This window comes from Sarcophilus harrisii, chromosome 3 (genome assembly GCF_902635505.1).
Source record: "Sarcophilus harrisii chromosome 3, mSarHar1.11, whole genome shotgun sequence".
NCBI classification, from domain to species: Eukaryota; Metazoa; Chordata; class Mammalia; order Dasyuromorphia; family Dasyuridae; genus Sarcophilus; species Sarcophilus harrisii.
This window is the reverse complement of record NC_045428.1, coordinates 25,660,071-25,683,284: the sequence shown is the minus strand read 5'-3', so window position 1 is coordinate 25,683,284 and position 23,214 is coordinate 25,660,071. Positions and strand designations below refer to the sequence as shown.

Below are 23,214 nucleotides of genomic sequence, written 5' to 3'. Positions count from 1 at the left end.
GGGTGGGAAGGTAGCTAGCCAAACTTGCTTTGTGGAAAGCTAATGAGCCAAGCTCACTTGGTAGAATGCTAGCTCGCTGGGTGGGAAGCCAGGTAGCTAGCTTAATGGTTGACAAGCTAGCTGGGTAGCTCGCTGGTGGGAAGCTAGCTAGCCAAGCTTGCTCGGTGAAAAGCTAGTTCAATGCTTCGAAAAGTAGATAGCAAGCTTGCTGGGTGGGAATCTAGCTAGTCAAGATCGCTGGGTAGAAGACTAGCTTGCTTGGTGGAAACTAGCTAGCTAGCTCGCTGGATGGGAAGTTAACTAGCCAAGCTCCGTGTTTGGGAAGCTAGCTATCCAAGTTTACTGGGTGGAAAGGTACCTAGCCAAGTTCACTCAGTTGAAAGCTAGCTCAATGGTTGGAAAAGTACTAGCAAGCTCGCTTGGTGGGAAGGTAGCTAGCTAGTTCGTTAGTTGGGAAGCTACCTAGTCAAGCTCGCTAGATGGGAAGCTAACTAGTCACTCTCGCTGTGTGGAAAGCTAAGTAGCCAAGCTTACGGGGTAGAATATTACCTCTCTCGGTGGAAAACTAGGTAGTTAGCTTGCTGGTGGGGAAGCTAGATAGCTAGCTACCTTTATGGGAAGCTAGCTAGCTGAGCTCTCTGAAAGGTAAGCTAGCTAGCCAAGCTCTCTGATTAGGAAGCTAGCTAGCCAAATTTGCTCAGTGTAAACCTAGCTCAATGGTTGGAAAACTCACTGTTTACCTTGCTGGGTGGGAAGCTAGCTAGCCAAGCTCGCTGGTTTGAATACCCAGCAAGCTTGGCTAATTAGCTTCCCCCCAAACAAACTTGCCTAGTTAGCTTCCCACCCAGTAAGTTAACGTGTTGGATGAGCTACTAAGTGGTACTTATTTAAGTGAATTAGATTTTAGGAGCTCCTTAGTGAGATCTCTTTAAGTTAATGTGTTTTGATGAGCTACTGAATCCTCTTTAAGTTAATGTGTTTTGATGAGCTACTTATTGAAACCTGTTTTAATTATTGTCTTTTGAGGCCTTATTTTGAGACCTGTCTTTAAGTTAATGTCTTTTGATGAGACATTTGATGAAGGTATCTAGCTAGCTCACTTGATGGGATGATAGCTAGCCAGCTCGTTGGGTGGGAAGGTAGACAGCTAGCTCGCTGTGTACAAAGGAAGCTAGCTAGCTGGCTAGTTGGGACGGTCCCTAACTTGCTAGCCGGGTGGAAAGCTAGCTAGTTTGCTCGCTTTTTGGGAAGGTAGCTAGCTAGCTCGTTGAGTGGGAAGCTAGGTTGCTAGATCGCTGGGTGAGACACTAGAGAGCCAAGCTCACTGGGTGGGAAGCTAATTAGCCAAGCTTGCTGGGGAGAAGGCTAGCGCACTGTGTGAAAAGCTAGGTAGCTAGCTTGGTAGTTGGGAAGCTAGCTAGACAGCTCGCTGTGTGGGAAGCCATCAAGACAAGCTCACTGGGTGGGAAGCTAGCTAGCCAAGTTCTGTAGATGGGAAGGTAACTAGCCAAGCCTGCTGCTTCGAAACCTAATTAGCCAAGGTCACTGGGTAGATTGCAAGCTCATTGGGTGGAAAATTAGGTAGCTAGCTCACTGGTTGGGAAGCTAGCTAGCCAAGGTCGCTTGGGGTGCAGGAAATTAGCCAAGATTTCTGGGTAGAATGCTAGTGCACTGTGTGGAAAGCTAGGTAGCTAGCTTGGTGGTTGAAAATCTAACTAGATAGCTCGCTCGGTGGGAAGCTAGCAAGAGAAGCTCACTGGGTTGGAAGGTAGCTAGCCAAGCTTGCTGAATTGGAAGCTAGCTAGTTAAGCTCGTTGGTGTGGCAGCTAGTTCAACAAGCTCGCTGGGTGGGAAGCAATCAAGACAAGCTTGCTGGGTGGGAAGCTAGCTAGCCAAACTTGCTGGGTGGAAAGCTAGCTAGCCAAGCTCCCTGCATGGAAAGTTAGCTAGCAGAGCTCACTGGATGCAAAGCTAGCTCTCTAGGAGTAAAGCTAGCTCGCTGGATGAAAAGCTAGCTTGCTGTGTGGAAAGCTAGCTAGCTAGTACACAGGGTGGGAAGCTAGTTAGCCAAGTTCTCTGAGTGGTAAGCTAGCTAGCCAAGCTCTCTGGTTAGGAAGCTAGCCAGCCAGGCTTGTTGGGGGAAAAGCTATGTACCAAAGCTTGCTCGGTGTAAAGTTAGTTCGATGATTGGAAAACTAGCTAGCTATCTCACTGATTGGGAATCTAGCTAGCCAAGCTCGCTTAGTGGTAAGCTAGCTAGCCAAGTTATCTAGATGGGAAGGTAACTAGCCAAGCTTGCTGCTTCGAAAGCTAATTAGACAAGGTCACTGGGTAGATTGCAAGCTCATTGGGTGGAAAATTAGGTAGCTAGCTCACTGGTTGGGAAGCTAGATAGCTAGCTCACTGGGTGGGAAGCTAGCTAGCCAAGCTTGCTTGGGGTGCAGCTAATTAGCCAAGATTTCTTGGTAGACCGCTAGTGCACTGTGTGGAAAGCTAGGTAGCTAGCTTGCTGGTTGAAAATCTAGCTAGGTAGCTTGCTCGGTGGGAAGCTAGCAAGACAAGCTTGCTGGGTTGGAAGGTAGCTAGCCAAGTTCGATGGGGAGGGAAGCTAGCTCGCCAAGCTCGCTGAATGGGAAGCTAGCTAGTTAAGCTCGCTGGTGTGGCATCTAGTTTGCCAAGCTCGCTGGGTGGGAAGCTAGCAAGACAAGCTCGCTGGTTGTGAAGCTAACCGCCGCCTGGAAAGCCTGTTAGGTGTGAAGTAAGCTACCGACTCGCTGGTTTGAATACCTAGAGCTTAGTAGATCTTCCTTTGCAGCTTGAGACTTGGCTAGTTAGCTTCCTACCCAATAAGTTAAAGTGTTTGGATGAGCTATTAGGGTTTTACTTTATTTATGAACTAGGATTTTTAGGAGCTCCTTAGTGAGATCTCTTTAAGTTAATGTCTTTTGATGAGCTACTGAATCCTCTTTAAGTTAACGTGTTTTGTTGATCTACTTAGTGAGGGCCCTTTAGCTTAACTTCTTTTGATGAGGTACTTAGTGAGATCTCTTTAAGTTAATGTCTTTGATGAGCAACATGAGTGAGATCTCACCAAGTTACTATCTTTTGATGAGTTACTTCCTGAGCTCTCTTTAATGTGTTTTGATGATCTACTTAGTGAGCTCTCTTTAAGTTAATGTGGTTTGCTGAGCAAGCTGAGTGAGATCCCATCAAGTGAATGACTTTTGATGAGCTACTAAGTGAGCTCTCTTAAGTTTTCATTGTTTCATCATAGTTCATAATGTTTTCATTAATAACCTGAGTGAGATCTCATCAAGTAAATGGGTGTTGATGAGCTACTCAGTGAGCTCTGTATAAGTTAATGTGTTTTGATGAGCAACCTGAGTGAGATCTCATCAAGTGAATGTCTTTTTGAGCTACTTAGTGAGAACTCCTTAAGTTAATGTGTTTTGATGAGCAAACTGAGTGAGATCTCATCAAGTCAATGTGTTTTGATGAGCAAGCTGAATGAGATATCATCAAGTTAATGTGCTTTGATGTGCTACTTAGTGAGCTCTCTTTAAGTTAATGTCCTTTGATGAGCTACTTAGTGAGCTCTCTAAGTTAGGATGTTTTGTTAACAACCTGAGTGAGACCTTATCAAGTAAATGTGTTTTGATGAGCTACTCAGTGAGATCTCATCAAGTAAATGTATTTTGATGAGCTACTTAGAGAGCTCTCTATAAGTTAATGTGTTTTGTTGAGCTACTTAGCAAGCTCTCTTTTAGTTAATGTTATTTGATGCGCAACCTAAGTGAGATCTCATCAAGTGAATGTCTTTTGAGGAGCAACATGAGTGAGATCTCATCAAGTTAATCTCATTTGATGAGCAACATGAGTGAGATCTCATCAAGTGAGTGTCTTTTGATGAGCTACTTAGTGATCTCTCTTTAAGTTAATGTGTTTTGATGAGCTACTTAGTGAGCTGTCTAAGTTAGGATGTTTTGATGAGCAACCTGAGTGAGATCTCATCAAGTGAATGTGTTTTGATGAGCTACTTAGTGAGAGCTCCTTAAGTTAATGTGTTTTGATGAGCAACTTGAGTGAGAGCTCATCAAGTGAATGTCATTTTGAGCTACTTAGTCAGACCTCCTTAAGTTAATGTGTTTTGATGAGCAACCTGAGTGAGATCTCATCAAGTAAATGTCTTTTGATGAGCTACTTAGCGAGCTCTGTTTAAGTTAATGTGTTTTGATGAGCAACCTGAGTGATATCTCATCAAATAAATCCCATTTGATGAGCAACATGAGTGAGATCTCATCAAGTAAATGTCTTTTGATGAGCTACTTAGCGAGCTCTCTTTTAGTTAATGTTATTTGATGCGCAACCTAAGTGAGATCTCATCAAGTGAATGTCTTTTGAGGAGCAACATGAGTGAGATCTCATCAAGTTAATCTCATTTGATGAGCAACATGAGTGAGATCTCATCAAATGAGTGTCTTTTGATGAGCTACTTAGTGATCTCTCTTTATGTGTTTTGATGAGCCACCTGAGTTAGATCTCATCAAGTGAATGTGTTTTGATGAGCTACTTAGTGAGCTCTCTAAGTTAGTATGTTTTGATTAGAACCTGAGTGAGATCTCATCAAGTGAATGTCTTTTGATGAGCACCTTAGTGAGACCTCTTTAAGTTAATGTGTTTTGATGAGGTACTTAGTGAGCTCTCTAAGATAGTATGTTTTGATTAGCAACCTGAGTGAGATCTCAAGTCAATGTGTTTTGATGAGCAAGCTGAATGAGATATCATCAAGTTAATGTCCTCTGATGAGCTACTTAGTGAGCTCTCTATAAGGTAATGTGTTTTGATTAGCAAGCTGAGTGAGATCTCATCAAGTAAATGGGTGTTGATGAGATACTTATGAGCTCTCTATAAGTTAATGTGTTTTGATGAGCTACTTAGTGAGCTCTCTAAGTTAGTATCTTTTGATTAGCAAACTGAGTGAGATTTCATCAAGTGAATGTCTTAATGAGCTACTTAGTGAGCTCTCTAAGTTTTCATTGTTTCATCATTGTTCATAATGTTTTCATTAACAGCCTGAGTGAGATCTCATCAAGTAAATGGGTGTTGTTGAGCTACTTAATGAGCTCTCTATAAGGTAATGTGTTTTGATGAGCTACTTAGTGAGCTTTCTAAGTTAGGATGTTTTGATTAGCAACCTGAGTGAGATCTCATCAAGTAAATGTGTTTTGATGAGCTACTTAGTGAGCTCTCTATAAGGTAATGTGTTTTGATGAGCTACTTAGTGAGCTTTCTAAGTTAGTATGTTTTGATTAGCAACCTGAGTGAGATCTCATCAAGTAAATGTCTTTTGATAGTCTACTTGCCGAGCTTCTCTTTAACGCTTAATGTTATTTTGTATGATCAAGCTAGATGTGCAGATCTCATCAAGTGAATAGTCTTTGATGAGTCAAGATGAGTATATCTGCAGTTAATTATTTGATGAGGAACCTGAGTGAGATCTCATCAAGTGAAGGTCTTTTAATGAGCTACTGAGGCCTCTTTAAGATTAATGTCGTATTTGATGACGCTTACTTAGCTAATCTCTCCACATGGACTTAGTTATCGTTTTGATGAGCAACTAGTGGATCTCATCAAGTAAATGTCTTTCATGAGCCACTTAGGTAGCCCTTCTATAAGTTAATGTGTTTTGATAGCAACCTGAGGTGAGATCTATCAAATAAAGCTTTTGATGAACTTTTAGTAGTCTCAATTAAGTAATGGAGGATCTTTCCTGCCTGCACTGGTTCAGTTCATTCTGCTCCATTGAAATCTATTTGTTGATCTCATTGCTGAGGATTGGCCAGGTCCATCTAGAACTGTCTATCATATGTATTTTGTTGAATAATATATGATCTCCTGGTCCTGCTCATTTACTCAGCATCAGTTCATTTAAGTCTCTCCAGGCCTTTCTGAAATCATCCTGTTGGTCATTTCTTACATGATAAAATAATATTCCATAATATTCATATAGCCTACATAGTTTATTCTAGCCATTCTCCTCACCTGTGGACATCATCAGTTTTCGTTTCTAGTCACTACAAAAGTTGGTCCACAAATTCATTCTGTGACATACAGTCCTTTCTTCTTTGTCATAAATCCTTTGGATCAAAGCTAGTAGTAACATCTGTGGATCTAATGTATGCAGTTTACTTCTTAGCATAGTTCAAACTATTCTGACATGGTTGGATTCTGTTCAAACTCCACCATCAATGCATCAATGTCCAGTTTTCCTGCATCCCTCTCAACAATCATTCATTATTTTTCCTGTCATTTTAGCCAATCTGACAGGTGTGTAGTGGTATCTTAGAGTTGTCTTAATTTGCATTTCTCTGATTAATAATGACTTGGAGCATCTTTTTCATATGACTAGAAATAGTTTCAATTTCTATTTCATTCTGAGAATTGTCTGTTCATATCCTTTGACCATTTCTCAATTGGAGAATGGCTTGATTTTTTTTATAAATTAGAGTTAATTCTCATATATTTTGGAAATGAGGCCTTTATCAGAACCAATTGAGTGTAAAATATTTTCCCAGTGTTATTGCTTCCCTTCTAATCTTGTCTGCATTTAGTTTTGTTTTGTACAAAAACTTTCAGTTTGTATAATCGAAATTTTCTATTTTGTGATCAGTAATGATCTCTAGTTCTTCTTTGGTCATAAAGTCCTTCCCTTCCATCAAAGTCTGAGAGGTAAACTATCCTGTGTTCCTCTAATTTATTAATAATTTCTATTCTTTATGCCTATGGTCAATGAACCTATTTTGAACCTTATTCTTGTGCTCGGTGTTAATGTGTGGATCAATGCCTATTTTCTGCCATATTAGTTTTCAATTTTTCCAGTTTTTTATCAAATCAGTAAGTTCTTATCTCCAGTAAAGCTAGGTCTTTGGGTTTTGTCAAAGATTAGGTTGCTATAGTTGTTGATTTTATCCTGAACTAACTCTATTCCACTGATCAACTAATCTATTCCTTAGCCAATAGCAAATGGTTTTGGCAACTGCTGCTCTATAATATAGTTTTATAATCTTCTTTTTTTTTTAATCTTGCCCTTCACTAAAAGTCTATTTTGCTTTGGAATACCTCCTCTCTTAATCTGTTCTTTCTTTTTATCACTCCCCTCTTTTCTCTTTCCTTTCCTATTTCTCTATTGAATAAGATAGATTTCTATATCCAATTGAGTATGTATATGTTTTTGTGTGTGTATTCTTCCCCCTTTAAACTAATTCCAATGAGACGTTTAAGTATTGCTCTTCTCATTTTGTTCATCACTGTAAAAGTTCCTACTTGTGAGTCTCTTTTATGTGAGAAAACATTCCCATTCTATCCCTTTCCACTTTTCCCAGTATATCTGTCTTTCCCATTTCTTCATTTTTCTGAGACTTTTCCCATTTAAATTAAATTACATTTATGCCCTCTTCCTATGTAGAATCTTACTAAATTCCCTAATTATGATAATATTCTTAAAAGTAAAATATTTTCCCATATAGAAATGTAACTGATTTTACTTTGAGAACCTTATAATCATTTTGCTTGGATCATTGAATTGCTGAGAAGAGCCAAGTCTGTCATAGTTGAACATCACACAATCTTGTTCCTTTGTACAATATTTTCCTGATTTTTCTTTGTTCATTCAGCATCAGTTCATGGAAATCTTCCCAGGATTTTCTAAAACCAGTTTTTTTTTCATGTTTTTTTATAGAACAATAATATTGCATAACTTATTCAGCCATTTCCCAAATGGAGGACATTCACTCATTTTCCAATTCTTTATCACCATGAAAAGAGCTGCCACAAACATTTTTGCAACATGTAGATCCTTTCCCCTTTATTATGAATTCTTTGGGATACTGACCAGTAGTGGCATTTCTGGATCAAAGGGTATGTGTGGTTTTGACTCCTTTATATTAAATCTCTTTTAATAATTTCCTTGCATTATTTTAATTTCTCTTAACAAAATGTTTTACTACCATTCTTATCTCTTTAACTCTTCCAGGAATTCTTGTTTGACTTTGGTCCAATAAACATTTTTCTTCAAGGCCTTGCTTATAGATATTTTCATATTACTATCTTCTTCTGAGTTTATGCCTTAGTCTTCTATGCCACTATAAAATCTTTTTATGATCCATTTTTTGTTGTTTACTAATTTTTTCCAGCATGTTTCTTGGCTTTGTGTTATATGAAGTTGGGCTCTGCTCACTTGGAATTGGGGAGACACAGCTTCAGATTATTGTGCTGCTGTTTTCAGAGCTAGTTTTAAAAGTCTGAAAGTTTTTGGTGTTTCCATGGTGAAATGATGGGGAAGAAGCATAGTTACTACACTTTTCATCTGTGCTCTGGTCTTTTCACAGGAAAAGCCCCTGGTTCCCTGTAGTCACATGTGCTAGGGCTCCTCTTTGGCTTGGGATTGTGGCCAGGTCCCCTGCACCCTTGTGACTGATAAGAATTGCTCCTCTTCAGCCTAGAACTGTGACCCAGAGCTGATTATAGCAATAGAATTAAGAACTGGCATCAGCTGCCCCTAGTGTCAGCATGCAGTGTCCCTGTAATCTCTTTGTAACCATTTATTCAAACTTCTTTATTGTCCCTGGGCTGAAAACTCCTAAAGCTGCTGCACTGCTGCTGCCCCTATTGCAGCTACTTTCAAGACCCGCTTCTTGTTCTGTTGCCATTCTCTAGAGTGCTTTTACCCTATTGTCACAGACCTCTCCTGCTGACCTCCTAAGTTATCTTAGGCTGGAAAATAGTCTCATTCTAAGCTCTTGTTGACTCTATCACTTCAAAATTCAATTTGAGGAGTTATTTTAAAGTTGTTTGATGGGGTATGTTGGCAAAGTACACCTGGGTTGCTGCCAGCATTCTACCTATTTGGCTCTATCCCAGATGATAAAGGTTGAGTCAGAAATCAAACTGAGGTCTTCCTGACTCCAATTCTGGATATCTATCCACTGTGTCACCTATATAGCTAATGACAATAGTAATCAAGTGATAAATAGGTCCCCATTAGTGAAAGTAATGAATCTTATAAAGTAGTTATATTATTTGAAATTGCATTGCATATTCCATTTAAATGGAACCAGTGATCATACTTTTTATACTTATAATTTCCAACAGAATGAATTCAAATATATATGATCATGGGACTCATTATTTCCAATAATCAGAGTTCAATTGGACTTCACTCTAATACTGCTTCCTATAGAACAAGTTTCAATAATTATAAAATTATAGCTAGTGCAACCTAACTTTATTTTCCCAATACCAACTTCCATCAATATGTGGCTATACAGAACAGACAGAGATAGAAGAATTGCTACATTGATAAAATCATATATCTAGTGAGGATGTCAGAGTATTTGAGAACAGATTATTCTAAAATATCTTCCACTTGCCCATCAGTTGGAGAATGGCTGAATAAATTGTGGTATATGAATATTATGGAATATTATTGTTCTGTAAGAAATGACCAACAGGATGATTTCAGAAAGGCCTGGAGAGACTTACACGAACTGATGCTGAGTGAAATGAGCAGGACCAGGAGATCATTATATACTTCAACAACAATACTATATGATGACCAGTTCTGATGGACCTGGCCATCCTCAGCAACGAGATCAACCAAATCATTTCCAGTGGAGCAGTAATGAACTGAACCAGCTACACCCAGAGAAAGAACTCTGAGTGATGACTAAAAACCATTACATTGAACTCCCAATCCCTATATTTATGCCCACCTGCATTTTTGATTTCCTTCACAAGCTAATTGTACAATATTTCAGAGTCTGATTCTTTTTGTACAGCAAAATAATGGTTTGGTCATGTAAAAAAAATAAATAAATGAAATAAAATATCTTCCACTAATGCCTTCCTTTAATGGCTCAATATGGCTCATACAGGTGACCTTTGGTACACAAAGACTGAGTCAGTAGAGCATACCTAAAATAGGTACTAGAAAGGTACAACCACAGATCCAGCCATAGATTGACTGACTACATGTCTCATGTTTGAGGTGAAAAAATCCTAATCCTCATCCATTTGGTTATTGGAGAACAACTTGCTTTTGTGAGCTTAACAGCTCAAAAACCATCTTCTGACAGAGCTTTGAAGGGTTGAAATCTTAATGCGTTATGGAGAGGAAGATCAACTGCCCCAAAGAAATTACAGATCCTTGAAATATTGGAGTAAGTATTTTAAAGCATAACTTGAAATAAGTGGCTAACTTTGGGCTAGCAACTAAAAAATGTTGCTCATACATTTGGTTATTGGAGAACAACTTCTTTTTGAGCATAACAACTCAAAAACCCACCTTCTGCCAGGTCTTGGAAAGGATTGAATTCCTAATGTCTTATGGAGAAGACCAACTACCCCAAGGAAATTATAGATCCTAAAGTATTGAAGTAAGTTTTTTAAAGCATGACTTGAAACAAGTGGCTAACTTTGGGCCAGCAGCTAAAAAAAAAAAGTTGCTCATAAATTAACAAAATAATGCCTAGAAGCAAGAGAGGATGCCTAAGGCTGTGATTTTTATTAATGATGAACCCACCGTCTGCTATTGGGAAATTTGCTTTCAGTATGTCACCTAAACATAATTAGCCATGCTATTGAAATAACTGCTGCATCCACTCTACTGAAAAAATGACATGATGGGAATAACTTACTCTCAAATTACAGTAATATGGCAATTTACTGAAATTGAGGAATTTACTTTCTCTTTGGTGGAATATAAAATCCTTGAAGGTAGAGATTGGTTTTTATTGACTTTATATTCCCCAGGATTTTGTGGGTTTTGTTTGCCCTTTGTTTTTGAAGAGAGCCATGACATGCGAGTAAGTCAGACTGAAGGGAGGGAGGGCTGTGCAAAGAACCAGTCTCACTTTATTTTCTGGAGTCATCTGAGTCCAGTGGCAAGATAGAAATCAGGACAACTGGAGAGAGCCTACTCTGGTACTTAATCAGTGCTGATTGGATTTGTCACAGTTCTAGCTTATTCATTCAGCTCTTTGAGGACATAGGCCATTCCATCTATCCTAATCTAAAGGTGTTGGTGTGTGTCCTAGATAAAAATAGAGATTAGGCCTATGAATTCCTGGTAAGGAAAGTTTCTCTAACCATAGGATGGCACCTTATGTTTTTGGAGAATTGTCTAGCACTGAGAAATTAGGGGACTTGTCAAAAATCACATAACTAATATATATTAGGGGCTTGGCTCCAAGTCTAGCTCTCTTTCCACTCAGTCACACGGTCTCTCCTTAATTCAGAAGAAATTTGACCTTTTTTAGCTTTTCCCTATGAATCAGGAGCTGAGGCTTATGAAAATCAGAGTAACATAGTAGATAAAGAGCTAGTTTTAGAATCAAGAACTGAGTGATCCAATTTGATGTTCAAGACTACATGCAAAGTTTGCATGATGTGGCTTCCATTAGAGTGGAAGCTCTGTGAGGATAGAAATTGCCAATTACCTCTTTTTTATCCCCAACTCTCAGCACGGTATCTGGATATAGTAGACATTTAATAAATGTTTATTAATTGTTGCAGTAAAAGTCTCACCTCATATACTGGGTAATGGCTAAACAATCCTGGGCAGATCACTTAAATTCAGATTTCCTTAAGCATATGTCTGAAATATTAAGTTACAGGAAAATTGCTCAATTGCCTTAGTAGAGGGAATTTCCTCATCAGGATTTCTTTTATACCCACAAATCCCAGGTGGAGATAAAAAAGTGGAATATGATATAATATATGTTCAGAGTTGGGGAAATGACATTTTTATTAAAAAGGAAATAAAAGCTATGCTTTATTATGACAATGTAATGGGGATGAAGAAGCATTAGAATGGAATTTTAAAGCTAAAAAAAGACCTTGGATCCCATTGGAATAGAAAGAAAAGTAGCTCTTGTATTAGGTTCTGGGATCAAATTCTACTTGGATGGGAGGTCACCCATGTAAATTTAGGCAAGACACCTATTCAAGGTCACAGTATTAAGGGAGAAGAGCTAGACTTCAAATCCAGGTCCTTTGACTCCAAATTTTGTTTCAGTTTTTCACATATGAAATAAGGAGGTACATTAGATAGTTTCAAAGATCCTTCCATTTCCAAATCCATGAGCCTATAAGTGTAAAAGCCTAATTTTGAATCCAGGCTCTGCTCTTTTGAAATGGCCTTGGCAATGCTCTCTCAGTATCTTAGGTTCCTCATTTATTCAATGACAGGATTGAAATTAGGTAGCTTTGGAAGTTACTTGTAGATGACTCAGTAGATAGACGGCTAGGTATGGATTCAGGAGGACCTGAATTCAAATCCAGCTAAGAAATCTACTAGCTTTTTGGCTCTAGGCAAGTCTTTCAACGTCTGTTTGCCTCAGTTTCCTTAACTGCACAATGGAGCCTCTGGAAAAGGAAATGACAAACCACTTCAGTATCTTTGTGGAGAAAACCCCAAATGAAATCACAAAGAGTCAGATGTGATTAAAAAAGATAATACCAATGAGGAACCCTCTGGATCCAATTTTGCTTCCCTCATTTTAAGAAATGAAGTAACTGAGGCTCAAACTAGGAAACTAATGTCATATAATAACATAGTCATATATATGTATAGATATACATATATAGAGAAATATGTAAACATATAATTAAGTTAGTTACAAAATCAGAACTTAGGTCTCTGTGTTCTTGCTCTATCTTTCTGATTTACAATAACTGATAACACTGGTAAAGGGACCCAGGAGAAGTAAGACATCAGTCTTCATAGCATCCTTACTTAGGATGCTTGAACTCTATTGCACCTCCTGGGCCTGCTCCCAATAGTGAAGAAGGGAGTAAACTCACTCATGCTTGGCAGGTATATTACCTCTTCCAGACTGCTCTGATATATTTAATAAATTATCTCTTTCTGTTCACTAAGTGAAACACTGGAAGTCAAAAGGAATGAAAATCCAACCAAAGAATAAGCATTTTGAAAGGATGTTGGCCTATATCTAATCAAAACCAGATTCTTATTCAGAAAAGAAGAAAAATCTCATCCATTGAACACTGTAGTTAAAAATGCTTCCCAGCAGAATTTAATATTACTCACTGTCTCAGATGAAATGCCTTACATACATGGAAAGTTATCTTGTTATAGGTACCTAACACTGGCACCATGTTCCAATCTTTTCAAACTTAAAAAAGAAAAAAAAAGTGGGCTGGAGATAATCAATTTATTAATTTTAAGCACTAATTACACTAGAGTCATAGAAGAGCAATTTATACTTACACAGTCATATGAGCAGAGAAGTCTGTCCCTTTTGTTGAGCAGGAAATAACAGTGTTGATTACAGGGGTATGTGTATTTAAAATTAATAAATTGGTTGGACAATATTATGAATCCATTTTCTCTATTTGCAAATAAATGTATTTCTATCTATGTGTTTCAAGTCCTCTATACAGCAAAAGGCATTCCCTCTTAATATTTTGGGGTGCCTATAAAATAGACCTTAAAAATATTTGTGTTTTTGAAATGTATCTGTATCCAAAGAATTCCACCATTACTGATATTGATGTAAGAGATGGTTGATTAGGATATATGTTCAAATAGACCAATGATTTTGTTGACTTTAAGGAACTAGACCAGTTAACTCCTTCTAATCAATACAGATCAGCAATTCTTCCTCAATCTGTAGTCTGAATGAATTACTTGAGACACTAAGATGTCTCAAGTGACTTGTCCAGGTTCATGCACTCATCACAAGTCAATGACTGACTTTTAGCCTGGGTATTTGGCTCCACAGCAACTTTCTATTTTTTATGCAAGATCAGTATCAATGGCTTAATTCTTTCCTAATGCACCACGTTCTAGATCTATTGGAGTGTTCTTTCCTTGCCATGCTTAGAGACTATGATGTAAAACTGCGGACTGGCTTGGTAATTGAATGTGGCGTTAAGTACTTGGGCAGTCTAATGGCACTTAGATCTGTCAAAGAATTGTCCACCAGCCAAAGGGTTTGTACTCTTATTAGTCTTTGGAGAATCCTGTTCAAATTGTCTGCTTGATAAGGGTCTCCCAAAGCCTGAAATGAAATGTTCAAATTCTGGAGGAGGGCAAGAAGGTGAAAAAGCAATTTCCTTTTTGCAGCATTTTCCAAAAACTTTTTTTTTTAAGATCTGATTATCTCACACAAAACCACAACACTTCCTACTTCCCTGAAACCCATAATTAATGACAATCCAGAGTCCTGTGAATATCGTGCAAGGAAGGTAATATCAGTATTTTATTTTTGAAAAAGACAACTGTGGATTTATGTCTAAGAATAACTGTAAAAATAACTTTGCAAGGTGGCTAGTTTTTAATAATCATTCTATCAACCTTCTTGATTTCAAAGGCACTAAACTAATTTCTGTTCTAAGCTCTAAAATTATATTATCTCCTTTTAAAATAAAATTTCTGTATGATCACTATTAATTTCATAACCAGTAATTCTGGGATCTAGTGTAAATACAAAAGAGTAAATACAAAGAGTAAATACTCTGATTGATTGGAAAGGGGCAATCATTCTAAAAGGCAGAGCCAAAAAGGACCTTTGGTCCATATATCCCCTACACCTACTATTAAATTGTTCATTGATCAAAGGCTTATAAAGTTGAAAGAGATCTTAGAAGCTATCTCATTTCCTAATTGATAAATGGTCAAAGGATATGAACAGACAGTTTTCTAATGAAAAAATCAAAACAATTTATGATCATATAAAATGTTCCAAATCATTACTGATTAGAGAAATGCAAATTAAAACAACTTTGGGATATCAATTTTTACCTATTAGATTGGCTAAAATGATTGAAAGAGAAAGTTGACAAATGTTGGAAGAGATGTAGAAAAGTTGGGACAGCAATCCATTGTTGGTAGAATTGTGTACTGATCCAACCATTTTGGAGAGCAATCTGGAATTATACCCAAAGAGTTATTATATTGCGTAGGCCCTTTGATCTAGCAATACCACTTCTATGTCTGTTTCCAAAAATGATTAGAGAAAAAAGTTTCCATAGTGGCGACAAAGAACTGGAAATTGCAGGGATGGTTATCAATTGGGTTAGGGCTATGCAAGTTGTAGTATGAAGTTGTGGCTATCTTGTCTAATCCTCTCTGCAGATCACAGATCTAAAGTCAAATGGTACCTCAGAGAGATTTAGTCCAACCTTTGCATTTTAAGGCTGAGGAAACTATCATTAAGATTAATAATTAGAATTTAGTGACTTGCTGCCTTCTGACTGAAGATCTGAAGCTCAAAAAAAATCTTAGAGGACATATACTCCAACATAATCATTTTATAAATGAGAAAAGGGAAGTGATTTGTCCAAAGTCACAAAAACAATAAGTGGCAGAGTCAGAATTTTTCCTTGTTCAAAGGAAAGGGATCTTCTAGACAAATTTTAAAGATGGCTTCCATCTTTAAACTTCCTGACAACCAAAGGAGTTCCAGTTAAATATCTAGATGATTGATACATTATTAGGGACCCCCCCCCAAAATGAAATGGAGAAATAGGAACTTTGTTAATTTTTAGAGGGAATTTTGCTCCCTTCTGATCAATAAATCCATTCTAAATCAACAAGCACAGATTTAAAATCTACCTTGTTCTAGGCACTGTACTAGATGCTGGAATATTGATATAAAGCTCAAAATGAAATCATTCCTGTCTTCAAGCAGCTGACATTCTGAGGGATGCTAGAGAAATGGTAAAATTACTGATAAATACTAGTGGGTTTTTTTTAAATCATCATTGTTATCTATTTTTTTAAATCATGTTTAAAGAATAATGAAGAAGGTACATGTACTTAGGTCATAGAACTTTTGAAAAACTCTTACCATACATTCTTCCCAGTTTTCTTGTTGCCACTTTTCTCACTTGTCTTTTTCAAGTACTTTTTTCTTTGGAGAAAAAAGATATTCTTCACATCTAAAAAGCGTGTCTTCTTCAGAAGGCCCTAAATAAAAAGCATAATAAAATATGATAGAATATCTTTATGAGGTGAGCTTTGGAGAAGGACCAAGCAGTACTCCAGCTAGTTTAAGGCAATCAGTGTTTGTTCCTGGAGAACAAGATTTAGAAGGAATCTTGGCAGGACTTTCAGTCCCTCTGCTGGACAAAAGCAATTGAGTTAAGTAGGTAGTTATCATTAGCTGCTACAGGAAAGAAGTAGATATGACTTTCTTCTCTCAAGGTGTTATATCCCAGTTGAGCTTCCGGGTTTCACCCTTTCCTTCCCTACAACTGGCCTATAGCAGCCTTGCCACTAGGAATTCCAAGGTGTCCTAGAATATGCTTTCTCTATCTCAAGTGAATGAGAACACATTTTATATAACTTGCCAGAGCTATAAAATTGCTAGTTACAGCTCTGGGAACATGACCAATAACTGCTTTTATAAGCAACCTGTGTAATTTGAGGCTTTTGATGTACTTTATTGTCAAGTTTCAGGAGATAAGACATGACAGATTTATATCCAAACACTGTAAGTACCAACCAAACATGTTATAAAAAATTCTTCTATATCTGGGGATTTGTTAGGCTAAGAAAAAGGAAAAATTCTCCATATTGCCAACTTCCTAATCATTGCAAATCGTTCTTCTCATCTTTTGACTTGTGTGAAATGAGATATGACAAATACCTTGCTTCTCACAGGTCTTCTAAGGCAAATGAAACTCTATTTGCTAATATTTAAACCCTCTATTTTTATCCCAGGTTTAAATATTAGCAAATGGTTGGTTTTTTGGATGTTGGTCCTCAACTGAATGACTCATTCAGATCTTTCTTTTGCCTTTGATGGCAGCTTGTTTTTTTTTTAATCCATGTTGCTTTCCAACTGAATGCTAAGCAGAGAAAAAGAGACAAAGGAAAACTTCAGTGAACAAATCATGGCAACCACTTGACACAGTGGATAGAGTAGAGATGTTGGAGTTAGTTAAAGTCCAAGCTTAAATCTTGTCCCAGAAACTTCTTAGCTTTGTAATCCTGGACAAGTTACTTTGTATTCCTGGATCATTTGTTTAACTTCTCTCAGCTTCAGTTTCTTCATTTGGAAAATGGGAAGAATTACTTTACCTACCTCCCTGGGTTTCTGTGAAAATTAATGACATAATCTATGTAAAGTGCTTCAAAAACTTTACATCTACTTATCATACAGTGATGATTACATTTTATTTAGTGGTTCTGTTACAGATTGTGATAAGGTCATTAAGGGCTTCTGATAAAGCAAATTTTTATATTACAATGGATTTTATCAATCACTTGGATCCACATTCTCTTTTTCCTTGGATAATCTGGAGTTGACCATCATTCAGATTTTCGTCAAACTCCATTAAAAAAAATAAATCATCGATGTGTGAGGAATTAAACTGATCACAAAAGATATCAAATCAAACTTCTCCATGCCTTTCCCCATCCAATATGCCTTGTTTATCACTGATGAAAACCAGGCACTGATTTGCAGATTTCAGCATTTATGTACTACATTATGGCCTTAAACTGTGTAAGGTCCTTAAGAGTATGTGTTGTTTTGTTTTGGCTTTGTACAGTGTTCGGCACATTTTTACTGTTATTAATATCCATCTCTTTGTGATCCAGTTTGGTGTTTTCTTGGCAAATGGCTACAGTGGTTTACCATTTTCTTCTCCAGCTCATTTTACAGATGTAGTACTGAGGCAAACAGAGTTAAGTGATTTACTCAGGAGCACACAGCTAAGTAAGTGTCAGAGGCTAGATTTGGACTCATTAAGAGAACTTTTTGTTTCCAGGCTCAGAACTCGAATTGCTGTACTATTTAACTGCCCCATGGTTGGCATATAGGAGATAATCAATGATGATTGAGGTTGAAGTTGACTGGACATTAAAAATGTCCCCCCCAAAGGCAAGGAGAGGAAGAAAGAATGTTGAAATTAAATGATTCAGTATTTTGAATTATCCTTTAATTCACTATTTGAATTATCTAACAAATAGGTGCTTCTGAACCTGGAAATAACCAAAGTTACCAGAAAGGACCACTTGAGTTCTCTAAGTACTTTTCTTTCGCTAATATGAGTCATTTTCATTCCCTCTCCATGCCTTTCTCTATTCAAAATATCTTATTTATCACTGATGAAAATAATTTATCCAGCTCACACCTGTTTCTGCAACTATTTCGCCAGGAATCAGGGAGGCGGAGACTGTCTGCCCTGCTTGCAGCCAGAGAAACATGGGAAATTGCTTGATACCTTAAAGTAGTGGGCCTGTCATCTTCAAGGCCATTTCAAAACAAAATGCCCAAGTATTTTGAGCATGTACTTTTGGTTCATTATGCTTAGCTCAAAGAATCATAGGGATAAAAAATGGAATAATCAGCTAATTACTAGGGAGAAAGTTTCACTCTGTACTGCACTGAAGTGGGAGAAGAAAAGTTTGGGATATATTTCTATATGGCTCATGTCCCAGAATTACTCAATTCACCTCCCTTTGTTGTTGTTTGACTTCTATTGATCTTTTGCTCCCTTAATTATTTCTCTTTAAAGGAACTTTCAAAGATTATTTTGAAGTTGGAGGCCAAAAGTCATCTCAATGCTGAGAAGCTGTATTAAATTGGATTGCCTTTTTTAGCTCAGTCTTGGATGGTAATTGAAGCTATATCTCAATAGCTGAGAGCTCCAGTCTTTACTATCTGACAGCTGAGAGATGGCGGCATGAACCTCATACCTCAGAGTTTATTCTTTCTTTCTTGTCAGACTTGCAACTTCCAATAAGCAATCACTGAATAACTTTCTGAGATTTTAAAATAACAAAAATATCCATTTTCCCTCCAGCTAATTGGGAGAGATTAATTTTTAACATTCTCTAATAATTAGAGTCTTGGGAACTAATTATTTATCATACCCCCAGATAATCTCTCTTTTCTTAGGAACTCTCTCTAGATATCTGAGATTTGGGAACAGCTGAACTATTTTTGATATCTATTTCAAGATTTAATCTACAGAGAGAAGTTGATTCTTGTTGCAGGGTATTAATTTCCTTAAAAAAATATTCTTTCTCTGGAACCCAAAGTGAACCTTTTAATGTAAAGGCAAATAGCTTTTATTTCTGAGAATCATGGAAACTTAGAACTAAGAAGGTTATTTTAGATTGTGGTCAAATAGGAATCATCAAATCAGATTCCTGAGCTATACAGGTATCCCTATAACAGTATCTCTGACTAGTGGCCATTGTGTTTCTTCTTGAACATGTCCAATGATAAGAAACTCGTTATCTGTCAAATGATTCCATTCCAATTCTGGATTTTACTTAATAGTAAGTCCTTTGCTCAAGTCTTGTACTCTAGGTCTAGATCCCTATATAGATCAAACTTCTTCCAGATGATTGCTTTACATTTGTTTGAAGATATTAATCATATTTTCTTCAAGTTGTCTTTTCCTCAAGTTAGCCAGGCCCAGTTCCTGATAACCCTTTGTCATCCTCTCACCATGACGATCTCTGGATAAATTCTGTTTCATATATATCCCTTTTAAAATGTGGTACCTAAAAATAGACACAACTATCTAGTCATAGTCACAATGAATGTAGAATATAATTACTATTGCCTTCTATAATCTAATATAGCCTACTATAAATTGAACTTTTTGAAGTAGTTATTTTACTGTTGACTTACATTGAATTTCCAGATCAGATTTCTGATCTATCAGTGAAATGATCCTATCAAAAAGAAAAATGCTATTAGTTTGTCTTGATTTCTTTTAAAAGAACCATGTTGGCCCCTAGTAAACACTTCTTCTTTTTATAAGTGCTGAAACAATATGTTTAATAATATCCTTTTTTTCCTGGGGTTCAACAGAAAGCATATTAGTTTATAACTGCCAGAAGCCAAACTTTTGTTATTTTTTTAAAAATCAGTTTAGCTACCTCAAGCAATGTAATTATTCAACATTTTTAAAAGAAACTTTTAATAGTAGTTCAACAATCATGACCACATTTTCCTCAATTCTCTTGTTTATAATCAATCACCTTGGTATGGAACTTGTAATGGGCTGAGGTTTGAGCTGATGCACTGAGGTCCCAAGTACATGAGGCTAGATAGTAATTGGGCTATACTCTATTAATATACATGATTGGATTAAGAATGGTCCCTGCCCACTCTCCTTGCAAGTCCTGATGTGTTGTATAGGAAATGACGATTTTGGTGGGTGGAGGCAGAGAGGGAAGAAGACAAGCTGGGAGAGATTGGGCTGAGTTTGAGACTCGAGTTGCTGCTTGTGTGGCTGCTGGTCGAGCTAGCTTCTTGACTCAGCTGCACACATTGCTTATCCGATTCTCTTCCACCTCCGATCCTTCTTCACTGAGAATAAAGACTGACGATTTTCCCCTAACCTGAATTCCTGTCTCGTGCTGATCTTAAAATACACGATCTTAACATTTGGCGCCCAACGTGGGGCACGAACCCACGACCCTGAGATTAAGAGTCTCATGCTCTACGGACTGAGCTAGCTATAAAGAGAGTAGTCAGAACTCCTTTTCAGTCCACTCAGCAGAATGAATTGTACGCGATCATTCTAGCTCTTACTTATTATCCAGGAGACATAAATATAATATCTGATTCGGCCTATTCAGTAGGTGTGGTACAAAGAATTGCCACAGCCCAAATAAAATTTGCAGCCTCTAATATATATCAGCTCTTTAAGAAACTTCAAGAGCAAGTGAGAAAGCATCCAGGTAAGATCTATATATTACATGTCCATTCTCATAGTGGACTTCCAGGTCCCATATTTGATGGCAATTCAAAGGCAGATAGCCTTCTAACTATGTTGGTCAATACCCCTTTGTTCCAAGAAGCTCAGGCATCTCATTCTAAATATCATCAGGCTGCTCGAGCTTTACGTTTACAATTTGGAATAACAAAAGAGGAAGCTAGGAGCATAGTAAAAGCCTGTACGGCTTGCCTTCCTTTCCATGCTCCTACACTGCCTCCAGGGAAGAACCCTCGTGGTTTGAGACCCAATGAAATCTGGCAAATGGATGTGACCCATTATAAATCTTTTGGTCGTCTGTCTTTCATCCATGTTGTGGTAGACACCTTTTCAGGATTCACTTTTGCAATGCCAGCAGCAAAAGAGACAGCCCGAGTGGTCACTGAATTCCTCATACAAGCATTTGCCATTATGGGTGTGCCACAAGCAATAAAAACAGACAATGGTCCTGCTTATACTTCGAAACATTTTGCACACTTTTGTGCACAGTATAAGATTTTACACACCACAGGCATACCTTTTAATCCTCAAGGACAGGCAATAGTGGAGAGGAGAAACAGAGATATTAAGACACTACTCCAAAAACAAAAGAAAGGGGGAGCCACAGGTAATCCTAGAGAACTTCTAAATCTAACTCTTTATACTATTAACTTCTTGATTTTTGACAAAGATGCACTGGCTCCGGCTGACAGGTTTTATAACCCACCAGAAGGTCAGTGTGCAGTGCGAGCAGCTCCACTATCTTTAGATAATCGCCAGGTGATGTGGAGAGACCCAGAAAGTGGTGAATGGAAAGGACCAGATAGGCTAACTGCTTTGGGGAGAGGGTTTGCTTGTATCTCTACAGGTGGAGAAGGAATCAGATGGGTGCCAACGAGCCATATTCGCCTTGTCCATCGCAGAGAGACGGAGCAGACCTTTGAAACAAAGGAGAAGACCCAAGAAATATCGGGTGGTGCTGTTGCTGATTGTGCTCACCATTGAAAGAGCGTGGCAGTTATGGCGTTTGACTCATGGACATCAAAGATTGTCGGACTTCAAAACCCTCAGGAATCATTGGATTCTCTGAGCCATAGGACTCAAAACCCTCAGGAATCATTGGATTCTCTGAGCCATAGGACTTGAAAACTCTCAGGAATCATTGGATTCTCTGAGACATAGGACTTTGAAAACCCTCAGGAATCATTGGATTCTCTGAGCCATAGGACTTGAAAACTCTCAGGAATCATTGGATTCTCTGAGACATAGGACTTGAAAACTCTCAGGAATCATTGGATTCTCTGAGAAATGATAAGACTATTACAACACTTCAAAATCTGCTGGAATCATTGGATTCCCTAACACATAAAAGACTTTTCAGGACTTCAAAAACTCAGGGGGATCACTGGATTCCCTGACATGTGAAACAATGGACAATAGATTGGTTTTGGACTATCTCTTGGCTGCTGAAGAAGGTGTATGTGTGACTGTTGTTTACATACCCACCTTCTAGGACTTCTGGTGATCTTTTCCAACACCATGTTGATTTATATTGTTTGCTATTCTGCTACTTGTGTGTACAATTCATGTTTGTTACACCACATCGAGCCTGCACTGACTGAGGGGAGGGTCATCCCTAATAGCCTCTGCGTTATTGCTATGTGCTTGTGTAATACCTCCCATGCTGATGGGTTTGTGCATAATAAGACCCTTCAGCCCAGAAACCCGCTAGCAACCCCCATTTCCCTTTGGTGCTTTCATCTCCCTTCCTGAGATGTCAGGAGGGCGTGATCATCTCCTTTTTAGTGCTTTCACCTCCTTTCCTGAGAAGTCAGGGAGGCTGTGATCACCTCCTTTTCGGTGCTTTCACCTCCTTCCCTGAGAAGTTAGGGAGGCTGTGATCACCTCCCCTTGGGGGCTCTGACTTCCCTGAGGAGTCAGGGATGGCATGACCACCGGTGTTCTAAAATAAAAGAAAGCGGGAAATGTAATGGGCTGAGGTTTGAGCTGATGCACTGAGGTCCCAAGTACATGAGGCTAGATAGTAATTGGGCTATACTCTATTAATATACATGATTGGATTAAGAATGGTCCCTGCCCACTCTCCTTGCAAGTCCTGATGTGTTGTATAGGAAATGACGATTTTGGTGGGTGGAGGCAGAGAGGGAAGAAGACAAGCTGGGAGAGATTGGGCTGAGTTTGAGACTCCGAGCTGCTGCTTGTGTGGCTGCTGGTCGAGCTAGCTTCTTGACTCAGCTGCACACATTGCTATCGCCGATTCTCTTCCACCTCCGATCCTTCTTCACTGAGAATAAAGACTGACGATTTTCCCCTAACCTGAATTCCTGTCTCGTGCTGATCTTAAAATACACGATCTTAACAGGAACTCATCTCAAGAGTCTTTGTGTTTTCTTACTATCTCTTCATCTATTTGAAGTTGCAATCTTAAACAGATTTGCTCATTTT

At 38.1% G+C, this 23,214-nt stretch overlaps 1 pseudogene; it reads right to left on the bottom strand.

The window, feature by feature from the left end:
• Positions 1-23,214, bottom strand: part of LOC111720093 — an 81,345-nt pseudogene that overhangs the window by 38,154 nt on the left and 19,977 nt on the right.